Source organism: Erythranthe guttata, chromosome 1 (genome assembly GCF_056151865.1).
Source record: "Erythranthe guttata isolate IM_541 chromosome 1, IM_541, whole genome shotgun sequence".
In the NCBI taxonomy this organism is placed as follows: domain Eukaryota; kingdom Viridiplantae; phylum Streptophyta; class Magnoliopsida; order Lamiales; family Phrymaceae; genus Erythranthe; species Erythranthe guttata.
Genome location: NC_142533.1, coordinates 10,102,703 through 10,123,986, shown reverse-complemented (window position 1 = coordinate 10,123,986; position 21,284 = coordinate 10,102,703). Strand labels below are relative to the sequence as shown.

The 21,284-nt window shown below is 34.7% G+C and overlaps 1 long non-coding RNA gene across 1 annotated transcript; it reads left to right on the top strand.

Moving 5' to 3' along the window:
- Positions 1 to 9,073: 9,073 nt before the first annotated feature.
- LOC148772820 (uncharacterized) lies at positions 9,074 to 11,220 on the top strand. The gene is made up of 3 exons (XR_016032941.1): positions 9,074 to 9,262; positions 10,297 to 10,406; positions 10,820 to 11,220. It is a non-coding gene; the product is annotated as an uncharacterized LOC148772820 (long non-coding RNA).
- Positions 11,221 to 21,284: the final 10,064 nt, after the last annotated feature.

Below are 21,284 nucleotides of genomic sequence, written 5' to 3'. Positions count from 1 at the left end.
TCTAAATCAACTGGTTCCGGCGGCAAAAGAAAGCAATTTTAGCTGGCTACAATTCCTGTGTAATGTCAAATTTCCAAATTCGGACTCGAACATGGTCAAAATTGGATTCCAAAAGCGATCATGAAAATACTTGCTGCAGTACGGGGACACGAATGCGCATCTAGAAACGTGCACAAAAGCACTCGCTACAAAATATACGCACTTAATTAAAAGTACAATGGCATGCACAAAAGTACTCATGCAAAAGTGCATTCGCAAAAAGGATCATGAAAACAGAAGCTACAATCCTAGGACATTAATACAAATCAACAAACATGCACAAATGCGCATAACTTTCTCATCCATACTCCAAATCAACTGGTTCTAGCGGCATTTCAAAGCTATTTTAGCTGGCTACAATTCCTGTCTAATGTCAAATTTCCAAATTCGGGCTCGAAAATGGTCAAAATTGGATTCCAAAAGCGATCATGAAAATACATGCTACAGTTCGAGGACACAAATGCGCATCAATAAACGTTGACAAAAACACTCGCGACAAAATATACGCACATAAGTAAAAGTAAAAAAGCATGCACAAACGTACTCACGCAAAAGTGCATTCGCAAAAAGGATCATGAAAACACAAACTACAATCCTAGAACATTAATACAAATCCACAAAGATGCACAAACACACTCGCTCAAATGGACATGCACAAACGTACATGTAAAAAATATGCGCAAAAGTGCATTCCCAACAACGTTCTTAAAAACACGAAATACAACACTAGGACTTTAATACGAAAAACCAAACAATAGCAAAAACACTAAATACAAAAGATACAGTTGAGTGTAGAAATAACACTCAACGTTTACGTTTACGTGGATTTTTTTATGGATTAATTTATATTTTGGTTTTAATTGGTGGATTTAGTATCCTATAGGTACAAATTGATAATTAGGTGTCCATGAAGAAAAAATGATCAAAGAGTAAGAAAAGAGTTGCAATTAGGAAAATAAAATCAAATTAGAAGAGAGGATCCCTCAACATCTTCGGTAGTGTCCACGAAGTCGAACATAACTTTCTCATCCGGACTCCAAATCAACTGGTTTTGGCGGCATTAGAAAGCAATTTTAGCTGGCTACAATTCCGGTCTAATGTCAAATTTCCAAATTCGGACTCGAACATGATCAAAATTGGATTCCAAAAGCGATCATGAAAATACGTGCTACAGTACGGGGACACGAATGCGCATCTAGAAACGTGCAGAAAAGCACTCGCTACAAAAGATATGCACATAAGTAAAAGTACAAAAGCATGCACAAAAGTACTCACGCAAAAGTGCATTCGCAAAAAGGATCATGAAAACAGAAGCTACAATCCTAGGACATTAATACAAATCCACAAACATGCACAAACACACTCGCTAAATTGGACATGCACAACCGTACATGTAAAAAATATGCGCAAAAGTGCATTCGCAACAACGTTCTTAAAAACACGAAATACAACAATAAGACATTAATACGAATAACCAAACACTAGCAAAAACACTAAATACAAAAGATACAGTGGAGTGTAGAAATAACACTCAACGTTTACGTTTACGTGGATTTTTTTATGGATTAATTTATATTTTGGTTTTAATTGGTGGATTTAGATTCCTATAGGTACAAATTAATAATTAGGTGTCCATGAAGCAAAAATGATCAAAGAGTAAGAAAAGAGTTGCAATTAGGAAAATAAAATCAAATTAGAAGAGAGGATCCCTCAACATCTTCGGTAATGTCCACGAAGTCGAGCATAACTTTCTCATCCGGACTCCAAATCACTTGGTTCCGGCGTCATTAGAAAGCAATTTTAGCTGGCTACAATTCCTGTCTAATGCCAAATTTCCATATTCGGACTCGACCATGGTCAAAATTGGATTCCAAAAGCGATCATGAAAATACGTTCTACAGTTCGAGGACACGAATGCGCATCAAAAAAAGTGCACAAAAGCACTCGCTACAAAATATACGCACATAAGTAATAGTAGAAAAGCATGCACAAAAGTACTCACGCAAAAGTGCATTCGCAAAAAGGATCATGAAAACACCAACTACAATCCTAGGACATTATTACAAATCAACAAACATGCAAGAACACGCTCGCTCAAATATACATGCACAAACGTACATGTAAAAAAACATGCGCAAAAGTGCATTCGCAACAACGTTCTTAAAAACACGAAATACAACACTAGGACTTTAATACGCATAACCAACAATAGCAAAAACACTAAATACGAAAGATACAGTGGAGTCTAGAAATAACACTCAACGTTTACGTTTACGTGGATTTTTTTATGGATTAATTTATATTTCTGTTTTAACTGGCGGATTTAGTATCTTATAGGTACAAATTCATAATTAGGTGTCCATGAAGCAAAAATGATCAAAGAGTAAGAAAAGAGTTGCAATTAGGATAATAAAATCAAATTAGAAGAGAGGATCCCTCGACATCTTCGGTAGTGTCCACGAAGTCGAGCATAACTGTCTCATCCGGACTCTAAATCAACTGGTTCCAGCGGCAAAAGAAAGCAATTTTAGCTGGCTACAATTCCTGTGTAATGTCAAATTTCCAAATTCGGACTCGAACATGGTCAAAATTGGATTCCAAAAGCGATCATGAAAATACTTGCTGCAGTACGGGGACACGAATGCGCATCTAGAAACGTGCACAAAAGCACTCGCTACAAAATATACGCACATAATTAAAAGTACAATGGCATGCACAAAAGTACTCATGCAAAAGTGCATTCGCAAAAAGGATCATGAAAACAGAAGCTACAATCCTAGGACATTAATACAAATCAACAAACATGCACAAACACACTCGCTCAAATGGACATGCACAAACGTACATGTAAAAAATATGCGCAAAAGTGCATTCGCAACAACGTTCTTAAAAACACGAAATACAACACTAGGACTTTAATACGCATAACCAAACAATAGCAAAAACACTAAATACAAAAGATACAGTGGAGTGTAGAAATAACACTCAACGTTTACGTTTACGTGGATTTTTTTATGGGTTAATTTATATTTTTGTTTTAATTGGTGTATTCAGTATCCTATAGGTACAAATTGATAATTAGATGTCCATGAAGCAAAAATGATCAAAGAGTAATAAAAGAGTTGCAATTAGGAAAATAAAATCAAGTTAGAAGAGAGGATCCCTCAACATCTTCGGTAGTGTCCACGAAGTCGAGCATAACTTTCTCATCCGGACTCCAAATCAACTGGTTCTAGCGGCATTTCAAAGCTATTTTAGCTGGCTACAATTCCTGTCTAATGTCAAATTTCCAAATTCGGGCTCGAACATGATCAAAATTGGATTCCAAAAGCGATCATGAAAATACGTGCTACAGTTCGAGGACACGAAAGCGCATCAAAAAACATGCACAAAAGCCCTCGCTACAAAAGATACGCACATAAGTAAAAGTACAAAAGCATGCACAAAAGTACTCACGCAAAAGTGCATTCGCAAAAAGGGTCATGAAAACACCAACTACAATCCTAGGACATTAATACAAATCCACAAACATGCACAAACACACTCGCTAAATTGGACATGCAGAAACGTACATGTAAAAAATATGCGCAAAAGTGCATTCGCAACAACGTTCTTAAAAACACAAAATACAACCCTAGGACATTAATACGAATAACCAAACACTAGCAAAAACATTAAATACAAAAGATACAGTGGAGTGTAGAAATAACACCCAACGTTTACGTTTACGTGGATTTTTTTATGGATTAATTTATATTTTGGTTTTAATTGGTGGATTTAGAATCCTATAGGTAGAAATTAATAATTAGGTGTCCATGAAGCAAAAATGATCAAAGAGTAAGAAAAGAGTTGCAATTAGGAAAATAAAATCAAATTAGAAGAGAGGATCCCTCAACATCTTCGGTAATGTCCACGAAGTCGAGCATAACTTTCTCATCCGGAGTCCAAATCAACTGGTTCCGGCGGCATTAGAAAGCAATTTTAGCTGGCTGCAATTCCTGTCTAATGTCAAATTTCCAAATTCGGACTCGACCATGGTCAAAATTGGATTCCAAAAGCGATCATGAAAATACGTTATACAGTTCGAGGACACGAATGCGCATCAAAAAAAGTGCACAAAAGCACTCGCTACAAAATATACGCACATAAGTAATAGTAGAAAAGCATGCACAAAATTACTCATGCAAAAGTGCATTCACAAAAAGGATCATGAAAACACCAACTATAATCCTAGGACATTAATACAAATCAACAAACATGCAAGAACACGCTCGCTCAAATGGACATGCACAAACGTACATGTAAAAAAACATGCGCAAAAGTGCATTCGCAACAACGTTCTTAAAAACACGAAATACAACACTAGGACTTTAATACGCATAACCAAACAATAGCAAAAACAATAAATACAAAAGATACAGTGGAGTGTAGAAATAACACTCAACGTTTACGTTTAAGTTGATTTTTTTATGGATTAATTTATATTTCTGTTTTAATTGGCGTATTTAGTATCTTATAGGTACAAATTGATAATTAGGTGTCCATGAAGCAAAAATGATCAAAGAGTAAGAAAAGAGTTGCAATTAGGAAAATAAAATCAAATTAGAAGAGAGGATCCCTCAACATCTTCGGTATTGTCCACGAAGTCGAGCATAACTTTCTCATCCGGAATCCAACTCAACTGGTTCCGGCGGCATTACAAAGCTATTTTAGCTGGCTACAATTCCTATCTAATGTCAAATTTCCAAATTCGGGATCGAACATGGTCAAAATTGGATTCCGAAAGCGATCATGAAAATACATGCTACACTTCGAGGACACGAATGCGCATCAAGAAACGTGCACAAAAGCACTCGCTACAAAATATACACACATAAGAAAAACTATAATAGCATGCACAAAAGTTCACACGCAAAAGTGCATTCGCAAAAAGGATCACGAAAACACAAACTACAATCCTAGGACATTAATACAAATCAACAAACATGCACAAACACAGTCGCTCAAATGGACATGCACAAACGTACATGTAAAAAATATGCGCAAAAGTGCATTCGCAACAACGTTCTTAAAAACGCGAAATACAACACTAGGACTTTAATAAGCATAACCAAACAATAGCAAAAACAATAAATACAAAAGATACAGTGGAGTGTAGAAATAACACTCAACGTTTACGTTTACGTGGATTTTTTTATGGGTTAATTTATATTTTTGTTTTAATTGGTGGATTTAGTATCCTATAGGTACAAATTGATAATTAGGTGTCCATGAAGCAAATATGATCAAAGAGTAAGAAAAGAGTTGTAGCACCCCCCTTCTAGATGGGCGATAAATCGAACCAGTTTATCGGAATATTTATTAAACTAGCGAAAGCAAAGGATCTCTTTGTAATTTTTGAAAACATTGGAATGGGGTGAAAATGCAATTATTAAAAATATTTTCTTTTGGGTGTTGAAGGCTTTGCATTTTCGAAAACTTTGTTGGATTGATTTAGCCGAATACAAAGCTTGATTTAGAAATAAGTTTCGAAAGGAGGTTTCTCATTCGAGTGCTACATTCTCACTAAACATTTTTCGGTTCGAGAATAAATCAGAGTTCGGAAAGGTTATTTTTTGTGAATAATTCGATGTTTTCTAACGAAGGCATGAGAATAGCAAATTACGAAACTTACTATATTAAAGTAGGAATTAAGTACGATTCATAATAAAAATGAGTTCAAAAGTACGAAAAGAGAAATGTTACGGTTTAGGGTTACACCACCAAAAGAAAATAACCAAAAGTCTAGCATCGTTCATAGGTCCTCGTACGTCTTCCAAAATCCCGGGCAAGACCTCGATCCACTACTCGATCCATCCCGGTTGAGGATTACTACTACCTGCAATTAAAAGACATCTATATGAGCTATAAAGCTCAGTAAGAAATCCGAGTAATATCAAACTTTGGAAATACGTTATACATAATATATAATATTGTATACCCGTTCTTACCCACAATCAGCACACAACACAAGGCAATCGATCAATTCACATATCTCACGAACATACATCATTTAACAAGATCACATAATTATGCAAAATGACTAAAATGCCCTTTTTGTGAAAATCATGAAAATACATTTTCGTTTTATCGGATCCGTGAAAGATTAATTCCTGTACCGAATAATAAACCTGTTACGAGCCCGTTTTCACTAAGTGGAATCAAACCACTACCACATCATCCTAGTTGGATACCGGCCCACTATATCCGAGTTGTTTATTACCCGATATTCCATTAACCTTTCAAATAAAAATCATTTAATGCAACTTTTCGAAATAATGCTATAACCCACACATGACATCACAAATATCAATCAAGTGCCACAAATCACACAAATACCACAATTTACCACACATTTACAATTTGGGCAAAAATCCCAAATTCTCACATATAAACACACCACATGCACATTCAGCACACACACTCACACATATTCAGCACACAAACATGTACAATCAACACATTAAACATCACTAATTACTCATCAAATAAACTTAGGAACAAATTCCTCTTTTTCCAATTCTCATTAAATGGACTTATTACCACTTCTAGGTAATAATCCATTTCAATCAATTCCTCACAGCCATTAAACACATCCAGCAGCAAATCAAAGTGCAAAAATACTAAAATTCATAATTCATGACCATTAATTCAAAACATGAACACTTAAAGCACAAAACATATGTAAATGACATGCAATTATCCTAATTTCGAAATATTAGCAAACTAATTCCAAAAATTCTCAAATTAAATCCTAGAACTCCTAACTGACTCAAATTCCAGATTCTGAAATTATTTTAAAGTTTTACAAAGTTTCGAATTTTCTTGAAATTAAAAACTAGGAAAATCCCTTTTTCAATTTAAAAATCAAAAACTTTAATATAACTCTTGAATTAAAAACTTGTTAAATAAAACTTTTTCATATCTAATACTTGCTGAAAAACAGATCCAAACTTTAAAAATGAGAGACTTTTCGGAAATTGCAGTTTTGACCCAAAAGTTTCGAAATTTACACATGCAACCACACTAGAAGTTCAAAATCAACTTTTTCATGAAAACCCCTAACAAATCTGAAATTCCACTTTACTAGATGCAGAAAATGAAGTTGAAAAGTTACCTTATGCAGAAATTTCGGAAATTACATAATTTGCCCCAAAATTTCTAGATCTACACATGCAAGCCTACTAGAATTTCAAAATCAACTTTTTCTTACAAAAATTCTTTAAATCCGAAATTTTAGTTCAATAAATGCTGGAAAACAGTTTTGAAAGCATTTTTCGGACAGACTTTACAAAAATTACAGATTTGGCCCAAACTTTCGAAGATCTACACATGCAACCACAAAAAGTTAAAAATGCCTTTTTCTTGAAAACCCCTTTTTGAAATCTGAAATTTCTTAAGGCTTTTGGCCAATAAAAGTTGTATCTACCCACTATCAACATAGATAATGCATGCAAGAACAAGAATTTAACAAGAAACACTCATTTTCCATTTTTCTTCAAAAACCCCTAAATTTTCGAAATCTTCCCCAATCTTTTAAAATTTCATGAAAATCATTTCAATACTATTGATGTCCCTTAATTGCAGCAAGAAATCGAGTTTCTTACCTTAAAATCGAAGAAAGCAAAATAACCGAAAGGAGAGGAAAGCTTTCAAGCACCAAAGTCCAACCAAGCCACCTTGATTGTGAAAGAAATGGTGTGAGCTTCAAGGAGGGAGGAGTTGTGATCTCCCGAAAGAAGGCAAGTGGTCTTGATGGTGTTCTTGGAGTAGTCCAAGGCAAGAGTTAAATAAGGAACTCTCATTTTAATTTTGGGGTTTTCTTTGAAAATGAGAAATGAGGTGGAGAGAGGAGAGGCCGATGGTGGTCGTGGTTTGTCTCGGTGGAGAAGGGAGAGAGACAAGTAAGTGTGGAGGTGTTGGAAGGAAAAGAGATGAAGGTGTCTCTTCATCTTACTAATGAAGGTAGAGTGTAGGCTTAGCTAAAATGATTAGCATTTGCCAAGTGTAAGTGCATGCCTAATTACACATAATTTATTTATTTAATTTAAATCACAACTTGCATCTTAACACACACACATATATCTGAACACACACACACACAATTTCGGACATATATATATATTCAAATGTATAATGCAAGTATTAGTATAAATGTATGTATACGTATGCATGCATGTATGTACGAGTATATATATGTATATAATTCACATAGTTTACCAAGTTTCAAATAATTTATCAAATAAATAAGAATACGCAATTATTCACATAAAACTACGTAATTCACGAAATTTCATAGTATTTTTAATATTCGGGAATTTAAATCATATAAGTCACATATATAATAGTGCACGTAATTATTCACGCAAGTAACATAATTAAATTCACGTAATGCATATAATCACGTAATAATATTTCCTAAGGGTTTTCTCGAGTTAGGAATATTATTCTCGGGTTTTAGGATTTTCGGGTTTTGGAAAGGTGGGGTGTTACAAGAGTTGCAATTAGGAAAATAAAATCAAATTAGAAGAGAGGATCCCTCAACATCTTCGGTAGTGTCCACGAAGTGGGGCATAACTTTCTCATCCGGACTCCAAATCAACTGGTTCAATCGGCATTACAAAGCTATTTTAGCTGGCTTCAATTCCTGTCTTATGTCAAATTTCCAAATTCGGGCTCGAACATGGTCAAAATTGGATTCAAAAAGCGATCATCACTTCACCAAAAAGAGGATTTTGTAACAGCACAATTTTTTTAATTCTAACGGAAATAGACTGTTAGAAATATCTAACGGTAATTGTCCGGTAGAAATAAAATTTATCTATTACTATTAATACTAAATATATATTTTTAATTAAAAATGTTTTTCTAACGGTATTTAAATGTTACATACCCTCTGCAAGAAAAGTGTTGCAACTTTAACTTCAATTGTATTCTTTAAATATTATATATATTAAAATTGTTAGTGGAATCATGCGTTCCTTTAAATAAAAAAATGAAAATATAATTGCTGCGTTCCTTTAAATATTAAAGGAAATGTTCAACAGTACACTGCGGAAGATAAAGAATAGAGTTTTGAGTGAAAATGGAGAAACGGCGAGAAGAGGAGAAAGACGCCACAAAAAACCAAAACCAGCACTATCTTGCAACGCGACCTTGCAACGAGACCACAACCACCGAAGAGGTATGTTCCTCCACACAGTGATTCGTACGGGTATGAACGATTTAGGCTTTAGGATCTAGGGTTTTCACTTTCTCGTAAACTACCAACCACGACACTTAATCCATGTCCAATTCCACTGTGGTTGTTGGTGTGGCAACGACAGAAGCGATTTGAACGAGACAATTTTAAGCAAAATATCCAATTTTGAGTTTTATGGTTTACGAGAATTGATTTTATATTTCCCTAAAAATATACTCTTTTTAGATCTGATTTTTTTGTGGATGACATTATGTATGTTTTAGGAATTTTGGAATAGAAATGTAATTAATTCTAGAATTATGGATTTTACATTGCATTTGGGGAATTAGATAGTCTGCTTATTAATGTAGTATGGAAGGATGTTACTGTTAAGCATTTGCAGTTTCATGGCTTCGTTTCGTAATAGCTAGTTTGAAAGTGCAGAGGGACTCGTGACTTTAAAAGGAGAGAAAAAGAGCAGCTTTAAGTGCAAATGCATATTAGTGTCATTTGCTTTTGGATTGAGAGAGTGAGGAACATTGCCTTAGTTTCTTTGCTCGGTTTATTGCCCTAGTTTTACTAGTCTGCATACATAAAACACGCACACATGCAGATACACACACGAGCATTGGTTACATGCTTGCTTGTGATCTGCATAAATGAAACTTAGCTTATTCAGGGATCTTGTTGTTTATTGGATATGTCCTTATTTCAATGCTCATGTGATTGTATTTAACTCTCTACTAGTTATTAAGAAAATTTACATCCAACATCTCAGTTAATTTGAGATATAGCGACTTTGACGAATATACAAGCAGTCTTTTTCAAGGAATAAATTTAAGGAGATCGGTGGATTTGTAAATCAGTTTTGTCGAGACACATTCATTTTGACACATATTTATGAGTAATGACATAATGCGGAGCTTTTGTATTTTATGCCTATAGGTAAAACTGAATTGTTATTTGTCCATATATTGTAATTAACTTATTCTCTAACGCAGTATATCATATCATTTTCAATTTATTTTCTTATGAAGGCAACGATCACATGATTGCTTGGAATGGATGTGGTAATTTAAGCGGTACAATTGATGGAGATGATTATCAAGCATTTCCATCACAGCAGCCATACTAAAATCCGCACAAGGTAATAATAGGACAAAATATGCTAATCTTCTTATATTTTGTTTGACTCTCAATTATTCTATGTATTTTAATTGTTCAAAATTGTTATGCATCAGTTCCCGATATTGTTGTGAGCTGGAAAGTAAGAAAGAGCATGTAATTGCATGTAAAGTTGAGATACATACTAAAGTTTGTTTTTGTGTCTACAGGTGATTGTGTTGCCAGTTACGTATGCATATATAGTTGGAAAAAGATTTCTGAATTTGCAAAAACCATTAAGAACTTTTTTGGTAACAGTTACGTATTGTGTGCATATAGTTGTTTATGTTCCCGTTTCTCCCGAAAATTTGCAGAGGTTTCAATCGTTCTCGTTTTCACAGTAATCTGTTATTTTAAATTCTATATTTGTCAATCAGAATTTACTGGGCTTTGCAGGTTCGATCTAATTAGGACAACGAGGTAGCAAAATTTTCTCAAATGTGGAACAAAATAATTGAGAGCTTCAGAGAGGATTATACAAGCAGCATGTCTTTTAGAATCATGATGTGAGTGATAGTTACAACCTTAATTAACTTTTTGGATATGTGTTTTGTATTACAATTCTACTAGAGACCGAATATTTTTATGAAGACAATAACTGAGGATGATGATAATGAACTCATTGCTCGTGCCAGCAAGAGCATTCTTGACATCATGAACGATTAGGGTACATGGATCTTCTATTAATGTGTATGAATGCTAGGAAATAGTGAAAACAATATTGTAATAGTTGATAGTTCATGGATATTTTTTGTACTTGTGATTGAAATTTTTATGTGAATGATGGAGAAATATATTTTGTATCAGATTTCTATTTTAATAGAATAATTTGATTTTATTCTCTATGCGTAATATTTATTTATGAATTATATTATTAGTATTTATTAATTTAAAATCAGGTGAGAATAAAAAAAATTATAACATTAATATTTTCATATTCTTTTAAAATTTCTAACGGTTATATTCGTTAGATATTTAGCTATAAGTGTTACAATAGGAAACTGTTGGAACACTATTTCTAGCGGATATACCCGTTAGAATATTAATTTTTCTAACGGTATTTATTAATGTTTCCAACGGTTATATCCGTTAGAAAATCAGAGCCTTGAATTTCTAACGCAGAATTTCTAATGGTTTTTCGCCATTAGTAAAATTATTTCTAACGGATATATCTGTTAGAAAATTGCCTTTTTGGTGTAGTGCATGAAAATACATGCTACAGTTCGAGGACACGAATGCGCATCAAGAAACGTGCACAAAAGCACTCGCTACAAAATACACACACATAAGTAATAGTACAAAAGCATGCACAAAAGTACTCACGCAAAAGTGCATTCGCAAAAAGGATCATGAAAACACCAACTACAATCCTAGGACATTATTACAAATCAACAAACATGCAAGAACACGCTCGCTCAAATATACATGCACAAACGTACATGTAAAAAAACATGCGCAAAAGTGCATTCGCAACAACGTTCTTAAAAACACGAAATACAACACTAGGACTTTAATACGCATAACCAAACAATAGCAAAAACACTAAATACAAAAGATACAGTGGAGTGTAGAAATAACACTCAACGTTTACGTTTACGTGGATTTTTTTTATGGATTAATTTATATTTCTGTTTTAATTGGCGGATTTAGTATCTTATAGGTACAAATTCATAATTAGGTGTCCATGAAGCAAAAATGATCAAAGAGTAAGAAAAGAGTTGCAATTAGGAAAACAAAATCAAATTAGAAGAGAGGATCCCTCGACATCTTCGGTAGTGTCCACGAAGTCGAGCATAACTATCTCATCCGGACTCTAAATCAACTAGTTCCGGCGGCATAAGAAAGCAATTTTAGCTGGCTACAATTCCTATCTTATGTCAAATTTCCAAATTCGGACTCGAACATGGTCAAAATTGGATTCCAAAAGCGATCATGAAAATACGTGCTACAGTACGGGGACATGAATGCGCATCAAGAAACGTGCACAAAAGTACTCGCTACAAAATATACGAACATAAGTAAAAGTACAATAGCATGCACAAAATTTCACACGCAAAAGTGCATTCGCAAAAAGGATCACGAAAACACAAACTACAATCCTAGGACATTAATACAAATCCACAAACTTGCACAAACACACTCGCTCAAATGGACATGCACAAACGTACATGTAAAAAATATGCGCAAAAGTACATTCGCAACAACGTTCTTAAAAACACGAAATACAGCACTAGACTTTAATACGCATAACCAAACAATAGCAAGAACACTAAATACAAAAGATTACGTGGAGTGTAGAAATAACACTCAATGTTTACGTTTACGTGGATTTTTTTATGGATTAATTTATATTTCTGTTTAAATTTGCGGATTTAGTATCCTATAGGTACAAATTGATAAGTAGGTGTCCATGAAGCAAAAATGATCAAAGAATAAGAAAAGAGTTGCAGTTAGGAAAATAAAATCAAATTAGAAGAGAGGATCCCTCAACATCTTCGGTAGTGTCCACGAAGTCGAGCATAACTTTCTCATCCGGACTCCAAATCAACTGGTTCCGGCGGCATTAGAAAGCAATTTTAGCTGGCTACAATTCCCGTCTAATGTCAAATTTCCAAATTCGGACTCGAACATGGTCAAAATTGGATTCCAAAAGCGATCATGAAAATACGTTCTACAGTTCGAGGACACGATTGCGCATCAAGAAACGTGCATAAAAACACTCGCTACAAAATATACGCACATAAGTTAAAGTACAAAAGCATGCATTCGGGCTCGAACATGGTCAAAATTGGATTCAAAAAGCGATCATCACTTCACCAAAAAGAGGATTTTGTAACAGCACAATTTTTTTAATTCTAACGGAAATAGACTGTTTGAAATATCTAACGGTAATTGTCCGTTAGAAATAAAATTTATCTGTTACTATTAATACTAAATATATATTTTTAATTAAAAATGTTTTTCTAACGGTATTTAAATGTTACATACCCTCTGCAAGAAAAGTGTTGCAACTTTAACTTCAATTGTATTCTTTAAATATTATATATATTATAATTGTTAGTGGAATCATGCGTTCCTTTAAATAAAAAAATGAAAATATAATTGCTGCGTTCCTTTAAATATTAAAGGAAATGTTCAACAGTACACTGCGGAAGATAAAGAATAGAGTTTTGAGTGAAAATGGAGAAACGGCGAGAAGAGGAGAAAGACGCCACAAAAAACCAAAACCAGCACTATCTTGCAACGCGACCTTGCAACGAGACCACAACCACCGAAGAGGTATGTTCCTCCACACAGTGATTCGTACGGGTATGAACGATTTAGGCTTTAGGATCTAGGGTTTTCACTTTCTCGTAAACTACCAACCACGACACTTAATCCATGTCCAATTCCACTGTGGTTGTTGGTGTGGCAACGACATAAGCGATTTGAGCGAGACAATTTTAAGCAAAATATCCAATTTTGAGTTTTATGGTTTACGAGAATTGATTTTATATTTCCCTAAAAATATACTCTTTTTAGATCTGATTTTTTATGGATGACATTATGTATGTTTTAGGAATTTTGGAATAGAAATGTAATTAATTCTAGAATTATGGATTTTACATTGCATTTGGGGAATTAGATAGTCTGCATATTAATGTAGTATGGAAGGATGTTACTGTTAAGCATTTGCAGTTTCATGGCTTCGTTTCGTAATAGCTAGTTTGAAAGTGCAGAGGGACTCGTGACTTTAAAAGGAGAGAAAAAGAGCAGCTTTAAGTGCAAATGCATATTAGTGTCATTTGCTTTTGGATTGAGAGAGTGAGGAACATTGCCTTAGTTTCTTTGCTCGGTTTATTGCCCTAGTGTTACTAGTCTGCATACATAAAACACGCACACATGCAGATACACACACGAGCATTGGTTACATGCTTGCTTGTGATCTGCATAAATGAAACTTAGCTTATTCAGGGATCTTGTTGTTTATTGGATATGTCCTTATTTCAATGCTCATGTTATTGTATATAACTCTCTACTAGTTATTAAGAAAATTTACATCCGGACTCTAAATCAACTGGTTCCGGCGGCATAAGAAAGCAATTTTAGCTGGCTACAATTCCTGTCTAATGTCAAATTTCCAAATTCAAACTCGAACATGGTCAAAATTGGATTCCAAATGCGATCATGAAAATACGTGCTACAGTACGGGGACATGAATGCGCATCAAAAAACGTGCACAAAAGCACTCGCTACAAAATATACGCACATAAGTAAAAGTACAATAGCATGCACAAAAGTTCACACGCAAAAGTGCATTCGCAAGAAGGATCATGAAAACACAAGCTACAATCCTAGGACATTAATACAAATCCACAAACTTGCACAAACACACTCGCTCAAATGGACATGCACAAACGTACATGTAAGAAATATGCGCAAAAGTGCATTCGCAACAACGTTCTTAAAAACACGAAATACAACACTAGGACTTTAATACGCATAACCAGACAATAGCAAAAACACTAAATACAAAAGATACAGTGGAGTGTAGAAATAACACTCAATGTTTACGTTCACGTGGATTTTTTTATGGATTAATTTATATTTCTGTTTTAATTTGCGGATTTAGTGTCTTATAGGTACAAATTGATAATTAGATGTCCATGAAGCAAAAATGATCGAAGAGTAAGAAAAGAGTTGCAGTTAGGAAAATAAAACCAAATTAGAAGAGAGGATCCCTCAACATCTTCGGTAGTGTCCACGAAGTCGAGCATAACTTTCTTATCCGGACTCAAAATCAACTGGTTCCGGCGGCATTAGAAAGCAATTTTAGCTGGCTACAATTCCTGTCTAATCTCAAATTTCCAAATTCGGACTCGAACATGGTCATAATTGGATTCCAAAAGCAATCATCGAAATACGTTCTACAGTTCGAGGACACGAATGCGCATCAAAAAAAGTGCACAAAAGCACTTGCTTCTAAATATACGCACATAAGTAATAGTTGAAAAGCATGCACAAAAGTACTCACGCAAAAGTGCATTCGCAAAAAGGATCACGAAAACACCAACTACAATCCTAGGACATTAATACAAATCAACAAACATGAAAGAACACGCTCGCTCAAATGGACATGCACAAACGAAAATGTAAAAAAACATGCGCAAATGTGCATTCGCAACAACGTTCTTAAAAACACGAAATACAACACTCGGACTTTAATACACATAACAAAACAATAGCAAAAACACTAAATACAAAAGATACAGTGGAGTGTAGAAATAACACTCAACGTTTACGTTTACGTGGATTTTTTTATGGATTAATTAATATTTCTGTTTTAATTGGCGGATTTAGTATCTTATAGGTACAAATTGATAATTAGGTGTCCATGAAGCAAAAATGATCAAAGAGTAAGAAAAGAGTTGCAATTAGGAAAAGAAAATCAAATTAGAAGAGAGGATCCCTCAACATCTTCGGTAGTGTCCACGAAGTCGAGCATAACTTTCTCATCCGGACTCCAACTCAACTGGTTCCGGCGGCATTAGAAAGCAATTTTAGCTAGCTACAATTCCTGTCTAGTCTCAAATTTCCAAATTCGAACTCGAACATGGTCAAAATTGGATTCCAAAAGCGATCATGAAAATACGTGCTACAGTACAGGGACATGAATGCGCATAAAAATACGTGCACAAAAGCACTCACTACAAAATATACGCACATAAGTAATAGTACAAAAGCATGCACAAAAGTACTCACGCAAAAGTGCATTCGCAAAAAGGATCATGAAAACACCAACTACAATCCTAGGACATTAACACAAATCAACAAACATGCAAGAACACACTCGCTCAAATGGACATGCAAAAACGTACATGTAAAAAAACATGCGCAAAAGTGCATTCGCAACAACGTTCTTAAAACACGAAATACAACACTAGGACTTTAATACGCATAACCAAACAATAGAAAAAACACTAAATACAAAAGATACAGTGGAGTGTAGAAATAACACTCATCGTTTACGTTTACGTGGATTTTTTATGGATAAATTTATATTTCTGTTTTAATTGGCGGATTTAGTATCTTATAGGTACAAATTGATAATTAGGTGTCCAGGAAGCAAAAATGATCAAAGAGTAAGAAAAGAGTTGTAATTAGAAAAATAAAATCAAATTAGAAGAGAGGATCCCTCGACATCTTCGGTAGTGTCCACGAAGTCGAGCATAACTTTAACATCCGTACTCCAAATCAACTGGTTTCGGCGGCATTAGAAAGCAATATTAGCTGGCTACAATTCCTATCTAATGTCAAATTTCCAAATTCGGACTCGAACATGGTCAAAATTGGATTCAAAAAGCGATCATGAACATACGTGCTACAGTACGATGACATGAATGCGGATCAAGAAACGTGCACAAAAGCACTCGCTACAAAATATACACATAAGTAATATTACAAAAGCATGCACAAAAGTACTCACGCAAAAGTGCATTCGCAAAAAGGATCATGAAAACACAACCTACAATCCCAGGACATTAATACAAATCAACAAACATGCAAGAACACACTCGCTCAAATGGACATGCTCAAACGTACATGTAAAAAAACATGCGCAAAAGTGCATTCGCAACAACGTTCTTAAAACACAAAATACAACAGAAGGACTTTAATACGCGTAACCAAAAAACAGCAAAAACACTAAATACAAAAGATACAGTGGAGTGTAGAAATAACACTCAACGTTTATGTTTACATGGATTTTTTATGGATTAATTTATATTTTTGTTCTAATTGGTGGATTAAGTATCCTATAGGTACAAATTGATAATTATGTGTCCATGAAGCAAAAATGATCAAAGAGTAAGAAAAGAGTTGCAATTAGGAAAATAAAATCAAATTAGAAGAGAGGATCCCTCAACATCTTCGGTAGTGTCCATGAAGTCGAGCATAACTTTCTCATCCGAACTCCAAATCAACTTGTTCCGGCGGCATTACAAAGCTATTTTAGCTGGCTAAAATTCCTGTCTAATGTCAAATTTCCAAATTCGGGCTCGAACATGGTCAAAATTTGATTCCGAAAGCGAGCATGAAAATACATGCTACAATTCGAGGACACGAATGCGCATCAAAAAACGTGCACAAAAACACTCGCTACAAAAGATACGCACATACGTAAAAGTACAAAGGCATGCACAAAAGTACTCACGCAAAAGTGCAATCGCAAAAAGGATCATGAAAACACAAACTACAATTCTAGGACATTAATACAAATCCACAAACATGCACAAACACACTCGCGCAGATGGACATGCACAAACGTACATGTAAAAAATATGCGCAAAAGTGCATTCGCAACAACGTTCTTAAAAACATGAAATACAACACTAGGACTTTAATACGCATAACCTAACAATAGCAAGAACACTAAATACAAAAGATACAATGGAGTGTAGAAATAACACTCAACGTTTACGTTTACGTGGATTTTTTATGGATTAATTTATATTTTTGTTTTAATTGGTGGATTTAATATCTTATAGGTACAAATTGATAATTAGGTGTCCATGAAGCAATAATCATCAAAGAGTAAGAAAAGAGTTGAAATTAGGAAAATAAAATCAAATTAGAAGAGAGGATCCCACAACATCTTCGGTAGTGTCCACGAAGTCGAGCATAACTTTCTCATCCGAACTCCAAATAAACTTGTTCCGGCCGCATTACAAAGCTATTTTAGCTGGCGAAAATTCCTGTCTAATGTCAAATTTCCAAATTCGGGCTCGAACATGGTCAAAATTTGATTCCGAAAGCGATCATGAAAATACATGCTACAATTCGAGGACACGAATGCGCATCAAAAAACGTGCACAAAAACACTCCCTACAAAAGATACGCACATAAGTAAAAGTACAAAAGCATGCACAAAAGTACTCACGTAAAAGTGCATTCGCAAAAAGGATCATGAAAACACAAACTACAATCCTAGGACATTAATACAAATCCACAAAGATGCACAAACACACTCGCTCAAATGGACATGCACAAACGTACATGTCAAATTTTATGGGTTAATTTATATTTTTGTTTTATTTGGTGGATTTAGTATCCTATAGGTACAAATTGATAATTAGGTGTCCATGAAGCAAAAATGATCAAAGAGTAAGAAAAGAGTTGCAATTAGGAAAATAAAATCAAATTAGAAGAGAGGATCCCTCAACATCTTCGATAGTGTCCACGAAGTCGAGCATAACTTTCTCATCGGGACTCCAAATCAACTGTTTCCGGCGGCATTAGAAAGCAATTTTAGCTGGCTACAATTCCTGTCTAATGTCAAATTTCCAAATTCGGACTCGACCATGGTCAAAATTGGATTCCAAAAGCGATCATGAAAATACGTTCTACAGTTCGAGGACACGAATGCGCATCAAAAAAAGTGCACAAAATTTTAGCATAAAGAAACGTGCACAAAAGCACTCACTACAAAATATACGCACATAAGTAAAAGTACAATAGCATGCACAAAAGTACTCACGCAAAAGTGCGTTCGCAAAAAGGATCATGAAAACACAAACTACAATCCTAGGACATTAATACAAATCCACAAAGATGCACAAACACACTCGCTCAAATGGACATGCACAAACGTACATGTCAAAAATATGCGCAAAAGTGCATTCGCAAGAACGTTCATAAAAACACGAAATACAACACTAGGACTTTAATACGCATAACCAAACAATAGCAAAAACACTAAATACAAAAGATACAGTGGAGTGTAGAAATATCACTCAACGTTTACGTTTACGTGGATTTTTTTATGGATTAATTTATATTTTTGTTTAAGTTGGTGGATTTAGTATCCTATTGGTACAAATTGATAATTAGGTGTCCATGAAGCAAAAATGATCAAAGAGTAAGAAAAGAGTTGCAATTAGGAAAATAAAATCAAATTAGAAGAGAGGATCCCTCAACATCTTCGGTAGTGTCCACGAAGTCGAGCATAACTTTCTCATCCGGACTCCAAATCAACTGGTTCCGGCGGCATTAGAAAGCAATTTTAGCTGGCTACAATTCATGGCTAATGTCAAATTTCCAAATTCGGGCTCGAACATGGTCCAAATTGGATTCCAAAAGCGATCATGAAAATACATGCTACAGTACGAGGACATGAATGCGCATCAAGAAACGTGCACAAAAGCACTCGCTACAAAATATACGCACATAAGTAAAAGTACAAAAGCATGTACAAAAGTACTCACGCAAAATTGCATTCGCAAAAAGGATCATGAAAACACCAACTACAATCCTAGGACATTAATACAAATCAACAAACATATAAGAACACACTCGCTCAAATGGACATGCACAAACGTACATGTAAAAAAACATGCGCAAAAGTGCATTCGCAACAACGTTCTTAAAAACACGAAATACAACACTAGGACTTTAATACGCATAACCAAACAATAGCAAAAACACTAAATACAAAAGATACAGTGGAGTGTAGAAATAACACTCAACGTTTACGTTTACGTGGATTTTTTTATGGATTAATTTATATTTCTGTTTTAATTGGCGGATTTAGTATCTTATAGGTAAAAATTGATAATTAGGTGTCCATGAAGCAAAAATGATCAAAGAGTAAGAAAAGAGTTGCAATTAGGAAAAGAAAATCAAATTAGAAGAGAGGATCCCTCAACATCTTCGGTAGTGTCCACGAAGTCGAGCATAACTTTCTCATCCGGACTCCAACTCAACTGGTTCCGGCGGCATTAGAAAGCAATTTTAGCAGGCTACAATTCCTGTCTAATTTTAAATTTCAAAATTCAAACTCGAACATGGTCAAAATTGGATTCCAAAAGCGATCATGAAAATACGTGCTACAGTACAGGGACATGAATGCGCATCAAGAAAAGTGCACAAAAGCACTCGCTACAAAATATACGCACAGAAGTAAAAGTACAATAGCATGCACAAAAGTTCACACGCAAAAGTGCATTCCCAAAAAGGATCATGAAAACACAAGCTACAATCCTAGGACATTAATACAAATCCACAAACATGCACAAACACACTCGCTCAAATGGACATGCACAAACGTACATGTAAAAAATATGCGCGAAAGTGCATTCGCAACAACGTTCATAAAAACACGAAATACAACACTAGGACTTTAATGCGCATAACCAAACAATAGCAAAAACACTAAATACAAAAGATACAGTGGAGTGTAGAAATAACACTCAACGTTTACGTTTACGTGGATTTTTTTATGGGTTAATTTATATTTTTGTTTTATTTGGTGGATTTAGTATCCTATAGGTACAAATTGATAATTAGGTGTCCATGAAGCAAAAATGATCAAAGAGTAAGAAAAGAGTTGCAATTAGGAAAATAAAATCAAATTAGAAGAGAGGATCCCTCAACATCTTCGATAGTGTCCACGAAGTCGAGCATAACTTTCTCATCCGGACTCCAAATCAACTGTTTCCGGCGGCATTAGAAAGCAATTTTAGCTGGCTACAATTCCTGTCTAATGTCAAATTTCCAAATTCGGACTCGACCATGGTCAAAATTGGATTCCAAAAGCGATCATGAAAATACGTTCTACAGTTCGAGGACACGAATGCGCATCAAAAAAAGTGCACAAAATTTTAGCATAAAGAAACGTGCACAAAAGCACTCGCTACAAAATATACGCACATAAGTAAAAGTACAATAGCATGCACAAAAGTTCACACGCAAAAGTGCGTTCGCAAAAAGGATCATGAAAACACAAACTACAATCCTAGGACATTAATACAAATCCACAAAGATGCACAAACACACTCGCTCAAATGGACATGCACAAACGTACATGTAAAAAATATGCGCAAAA